Source organism: Rhinopithecus bieti, unplaced genomic scaffold (genome assembly GCF_001698545.2).
Source record: "Rhinopithecus bieti isolate Rb0 unplaced genomic scaffold, ASM169854v2 scaffold_1618, whole genome shotgun sequence".
Lineage (NCBI taxonomy): Eukaryota > Metazoa > Chordata > Mammalia > Primates > Cercopithecidae > Rhinopithecus > Rhinopithecus bieti.
Genome location: NW_016803937.1, coordinates 4,813,606 through 4,820,382, shown reverse-complemented (window position 1 = coordinate 4,820,382; position 6,777 = coordinate 4,813,606).

Below are 6,777 nucleotides of genomic sequence, written 5' to 3'. Positions count from 1 at the left end.
GGATTAAAGTATCATTAGATCCTGCATTTGTCAGGACGTACTTGTCACAGTCGAGAGAAACAGAAGCTACATCAGCTTAAAGCCAACAGTTTCGGAGAACCGGGGGAAGATGGGGGATTTACTGGCACATGTAAACACCCCATAGAAAGGGGAGGTACAGAGAGACCTGGGGACTTGAGCATCATCATCTTCACCCTCTCTCACCCTCTGTCTTGTTCATCTCTCAGTCCTGTTTCTCTGTGTTGGTCACATTTTTCTTTTTTTTTCTGAATCCAAGTCTCACTCTGTTGCCCAGGCTGGAGTCCGGTGGCACAATCTTGGCTCACTGCAACCTCCGCCTCCCAGGTATAAGCCATTCTCCTGCCTCAGCCTCCCATGTAACTGGGATTACAGGCATGCACCACTATGCCTGGCTAATTTTTGTATTTTTAGTATAGATGGGGTTTCACCATGTTGGCCAGGCTGGTCTTGAACTCCTGACCTCAGGTGATCCACCTCCCTCAGCCTCCCAAAAGTCCTGGGATGACAGGCATGAGTGACTGCGCCAGACCTCACACTCACTTCTGCTACAGATGAGCTATAGTTTTCTTCCACGCAGAGAACTTTGAGCTTACATTACACCACGTGAGTGACAGATGGAAAGAAGAGGTCTGTCTCCCAGCAACTATATAAAAATCCTAGGGAAGGATTCTGATTGGCCCTGCTGGGACAACATGTCCCTTCTTTGAAACAATCACTGTAGCCAAGGAATAGGCTCCTATGATTGGCTGGACCTGGCCATGTGTCCATGGGGGTGTGTTATGAGGGGTTCTCAGATGGACAGCTTCAACAGAGATTAGCAGCCGCAACAGAAATTTCTGGAAAGGCATTGAGGAGAAAGAGCTCCCTAAAGGGAGGTGCAGCTGTTGATCCATATCCCTTAGGCTTTAATCTTTGGCTGCCAGTATCTGCAACTCTGGGCCTGAGGGCTTTTCCCCAAATTCACAGAAGATGGCTCTCCCAGTTACCCAGCAGGCTGGAAGTGGGGGCTAATTCACACCTGTGAGCAGCTGTCAGCCAATCCTGCCAGGATAGATGTGTGAGGACTCCGAAGCCCCACCCCTAGGCGGGATGGCTCTTCTCTGTGGTATGAGGCCCCTGTTACCCTCAGCAATGACAGGCTTTATCATGCCTGTAGGATCCCTTCCCTTCCCTGACTCACTTCCCCTCCCAATCAATGCTTCCGGCACTTTCCAAATTAACTACTCAAACTTGAGGCCCAACTTCAGGGGTGGCTTTAGCGGGAGCCCAGACTAAGGAATACTGGATTGGTGGGGAGCAGCGGCCTTCGCTCTGCGGGAAGGACAGAACCAGTCACTGTCAGCCCCAGCCCCGCCAACTCATTCACTCACTCATTTGTAGCATCCTGAGTCAGCTTTCTTTTCCTTTCCTTTTCCTTTTCCTTTCCCTTTTCCTTTTCTTTCCTTTTTCTTTCCTCTCCTCTCCTCTCCTCCTCCCCTCCTGTCCCCTCCCCTCCCCACTCCTCTCCTCTTTTCTTTTTTAATGAGACACATTCTCACTTTGTGGCCCAAGCTATAGTGCAGTGACGCAATCACTGCTCACTGCAGCCTTGACCTCAAGTGATCCTCCCACCTCAGCTGCCTGAGTAGCTGGGACTACAGGCACATGCCATCTCACCTGGCTAATTTTTGTATTTTTTGTAGAGACGGGGTTTCACCATGTTGCCTAGGCTGGTCTCCAACTCCTAGGCCAAAGCGATCCACTTGCCAGGGCTTCCCAAAGTGCTGGGCTTACAGGCGTGAGCCACCATGTCCAGCCAGGCCAGGTTTCTAAGAAGCAGGATGTGAGATATGGATTCTTGTGCAGTGCTTTATTGAGGAGGGGCTGTCAGGAGACGCCTACAGGGAGAAGAGGGAAATAGGACATGACAGGGCAGGGAGAAAGCCTGGCACAGAGGCATCTCTGCAGGAGCCTGGCCTTAGCCTGATCCCCAGGGAGCTCTGGAGCGTGGCTAGGGCCACACGCTTGACCTCTCTACCTTGAGGCAAAGGAGCCAGACCTTTATACTCTCTTGATGGTCAGTCACGGCTGCATGCTGCCCTCAGCAACCAGGGAACAAGGCTGGAATCTTTCAGGCACTTTTAGTATTCTCCTACCCAAGGGACTGAAAGTCCCAGCAGGAAGGGGATGGGTGCAGGGGCCCAGAACTAGGGATGTGGGTGAGGCCTGGACAGCATCCTCTGCTTGGGGATTGCAAGTGATAAGAAAAAGGAGCCTCTTAGCTGCTGAGATTTGTGAAGCAGACAACAAATGTGTATTGAATGTGACAAAGAGTTAGAATATGTGAGCTTCATCTTTACAAAGTTTACAATCTACTTGTGAAATGTAAAATACAGCTACTGGCTGGGTGTAGTGGCTCATACCTGTAATCCCAGCACTCTGGGAGGCTAAGGCAGGAGGATCATTTGAGCCCAGGAGTTTGAGACCAACCTGGGCAACATGGCGAGACCTCTCTCTGCAAGAAATTTAAAAATTAGGGGAGGTTGGGAGGAGAAAGAGAGCAGAAAAGATAACTATTGGGTACTGGGCCTAATACCTGGGTGATGAAATATGTATAATAAACCCCTGTGGCATGTGTTTGCCTGTGTAACAAACCTTCACATGTACCCCCAAACCTAAAATAAAAATTTTAAAAATAAAATTAAAATTAAAAATTAGCCAGGTGTGGTGGTCTGTACCTGTAGTCCCAGCTACTCGGGAGGCTGAGGTGGGAGGATCACTTGAGCCAGGGAGGTCGAGACTGTAGTGAGCTGTGATCATACCATTGCACTCCAGCCTGGGGGACGGAGTGCAACTCTGTCTCAAAAAAAATAGAACTTAATATGGTTTGGCCATGTCCCCACCCAAATCTCATCTTGAATCATAGCTCGCATAACTCCCACACGTTGTGGGAGGGAGCGGGTGCGAGATAATTGAATCGTGGGGGCAGTTTCCCCCATACTGTTCTCATGGTTGTGAATAAGTCTCGCAAGATCTGTTGGTTTTTATAAGGGGAAATCCCTTTTGCTTGATTGTCATTCTCTCTTTACCTGCCACCATGTAAGATGTGCCTTTGCTCCTCCTTGCCTTCCACTGTGATCGTGAGGCCTCCCCAGCCACAGGGAACTGTGAGTCTATTAAACCTCATTTTCTTTATAAATTACCCAGTCTCAGGTATGTCTTTATCAGCAGCATGAAAGCAGACTAATACAAAAATACAATAAAATATAGCTACTTTAATCACCCCATCCAGACACCCAACTCAGTGCTGAGTGGTTTCTGCTCTCATGGAATCCAAGGTCTACTGCTTCCACCCCATTTCCCGCCGTTCCCTGCAAGCATATCATGGTCCAGCCAGTCTGGGCTCTTCATGGGCTCAGAATGTTGCTTCGTTCTTCCAGGCCTTTGTGCATGCTCTTCCCTTCACCTGGATCCCTTCTCTCCTTCATCTGCAGGGTGATCCCCCACTTACACTTTCAAATACCATTCAAACATCTCTTCTCAATATTTACACATCATGAGCAAATTCACCTTATCCCAGGGATGCCAGGAAAGTGTAGTGTTTCTTTTTAAGTTAGCAGAATTTACTATCCCCAGAGCAAAACAGAAAAGTCTCCAGAAGGCAGAGATGTGTGTGTGACTGACAGCAGCAGCAAACCTATATCAGTCACTTGTTTATGGCACCTCAGTCACCGTGGTGAGACCTGTCTATGTCGTAACTTTCTAAATCCTCCCTGCAACCCTCGAGGTGGGCTCTATTGTAACCCTCACCTCACAGAGGAGGAAAGGGAGACACAGAGAGGCTTTGTAACTTGCCCAAGGTCACACAGCTGGCAAGCAGCAGAAGCAAGGGTCGATCTCAGACCGTCTTTACACCATGTGTCATTCCAGCACGCTGTACTGAACAAATGACTGAATAAATGCAACCAGAATGCCAAAATGATGCAAGATCTAGAGAGAAGAGAGCCCTACTGAGCCAGTTTCTGCAGCAGGAGAGAAGGTCCCGGATGGGCAGTTAAAGGGTCTGGCTGCAGATGGAGATGGCAGTCCAGGGTGGGCACCCCCTGTGTGAAGCAGGTTCCCAGGGCCCTACAGTTCTTCCTCCCTTGGGTTCACATGGCCAAGGGCCAGCCTCTGCCCTCCTGTATCTCACGATACCACAATTGCATGTTCATGCACCTGCCTCTCCCACCTCAGACACTGGGCCAGGGTTCCACTCAACCCTTTCAGCCAGGACTGTTTGCCTCGCCTAGAAACAATCCATCTTTCTTCCTCCCTCCCTCCCTCCCTCCTCTCTTTCTTTCTCTCTTTCTCTCTTTCTCTCTTTCTCTCTCTCTTTCTTTCTTTCTTTCTTCTTTCTTGATGGAGTCTCGCTCTTGTCACCCAGGCTGGAAAGCAGTGGCGCGATCTCGGCTGACTGCAACAGCCACCTCCCAGGCTCGAGTGATTCTCCTGCCTCAGTCTCCCAAGTAGTTGGGATTATGTGCACCTGCCACCATGCCCAGCTAATTTTTGTATTTTTAATAGAAACGGAGTTTACCATGTTGACCAGGCTGGTCTCAAACCCCTGACCTCAGGTAATCCACCTGCTGCGGCCTCCCAAAGCGTGGGATTATAGGCATGAGACACCATGCTGGGCCCCATTTCTCGTCTTTTCTTTTTCTTTTTTTTTGAGACAGTCTCACTCTGTTTCCCAGTCTGGAGTGCAGTGGCACAATCTCGGCTCACTGCAACCTCCACCTCCGGAGTAGCTGGGATTACAGGCATGCACCACCATGCCCAGCTAATTTTTTTTTTTTTTTTTTTTTTGTATTTTTAGTAGAGGTTTCACCATGTTGGTCAGGCTGGTCTTGAACTCCTGGCCTTGTGATCTGCCCACCTCAGCCTCCCAAAGTGTTGGGATTACAGGCATGAGCCACCGTGCCTGGCCCCCATTTTTCTTAAATAAAGGAGAGAACAAGATTCAAGATTTTGGGAGCTCTGGTGAGAACACAGTCAGATCCACTCCAGAAGCAGCTGAGCAAGAAGCTACTTCCTGGCACCAGGTCAAGGTGAGGGCAGCTGCTCAGCTGATGAGGAACTGACCATGCCCTTGCTATTTCCCTAAGAAGAGGTGGGCCCGGCCTGGAGTTCCAGCTTGAACTCTGCAGACAGGACCTAAGGGGTCCCAGCCTCCAGAGTTATGTGGGACAGGCAGCTTGTCAGGGAAGGTGATACAGAAGGTGACAGTGAAGAGGGTGACTGTGAGTTCTGAGAGGATGTGACTGTTAGTGCTGCCTGCTGCTCTGCTCCTAAAATCCCCTGAGGACCTCTGAGCTTGGGGGTTGCTGTGATCAACTAGCAATGGCTTCCATGGGCATGGGATGGACAGTGAAGGCATGCATGTTAACTGTGCCCCGTCCTGAGCAGCAGAGCCGCGGGAGAAGGGAGCTGGGCAAATTACTAGCAATCAGCAGTTTATTAAGCACTTAGAATATGCTAGGCACCATGTTAAATGCTTTTCCTGCTCTATCTCATTTAATCCTTAAACTAACCCTAGGAGAGAAATGCTATTATTATTCCTCCTTTAGAAGGTCAGCACCATGAGGGCCATAATTTTCTAATCTGCACTGATTAATGCTGTGTTGTCAGCACCTAAAATAGTTCCTAGCACATGGCAGACACTCAGGAAGTATTTGCTGGCAAGTAGATTAACTCTCATTTTGCAGATGAGGAAACTGAGGCCCAGAGTGGTAAGTAACTTACTATCTCAGAGCAAAACAGAAAAGTCTCCAGGATACAGAGATGTGTGTGTAACTGACAGTGGCAGCAAGTAACCAGAATGAATCTGCAAGCAGCTGCGTGTGTGCCCTTCCTGCCGCAACAATACTGGGAGGGCTTTGATCCCAGTTGCCTTGTTTTATATATGAGAGATCTGATGGGTCCAAAGCAAAAGTGGCTCACACAGGGTTACCTGAGCCTGGAGTCCAGCCAGGTTTGCAACCTTGAAATTCGAAGTCCCTGAGCCACTTCATTTCCACAGTTGACAGAAAGAGAGACACGCAATCAGGTCCAGCGTGCCTTGGAGGAACAGGCTGTGGGCAATGCCAGCTGGCTGGACACCTCAGTGGCCATTCTGTCTGACCCAACAGACCCCATGACAAGAGTCAGCTCAGGTGAAACTGATGCACAGGGAGCCTCCTACCTGTTTCCTTCCCTCCTTCTCCAGCGCTCTGTCTAGGGGGCTGCTATCTTCCTTTCATTCCAATCAAAACATGATCTCTAAAAAGTGCCTGAACCTGATGGACGCTATGGTATAAGTGACTAGGAAAAGCTATTCATTTCTGAATGATTTCTATTTTAACAGGAATCAAAGGCTCAAGACAAAGAATACCTCTCTAAATAGCAGAGTGTCCGCCACCATCAGCAAACGCTACAATGTGCAGGGCTTTACGTACCAGGCACTGATCAAAGTAGTCAGCGTGTATTCATTCATGTAACTCTCACAGCAGCTCCATGAGAGAGGAATAAGTGCTTCATTTAGAGATGGAGAAACTGAGGCACAAAGGAGCTAAGTTGCTGGCCCAGTTCACACGGCTGAGCAGTAGCCAGGTCAGAGCGGAGAGAAAAATACTGGTGAGGAGGAGGGAGGAGGAAGTGGGACGTTCCAACTGAGGGGAGGTCTTTTTTCCTTAATCTGATGTTAGGGGCCACCCAAGCACTGGGCCCAGATGCCCGCCGTGGCTCTGTGCATTTGCT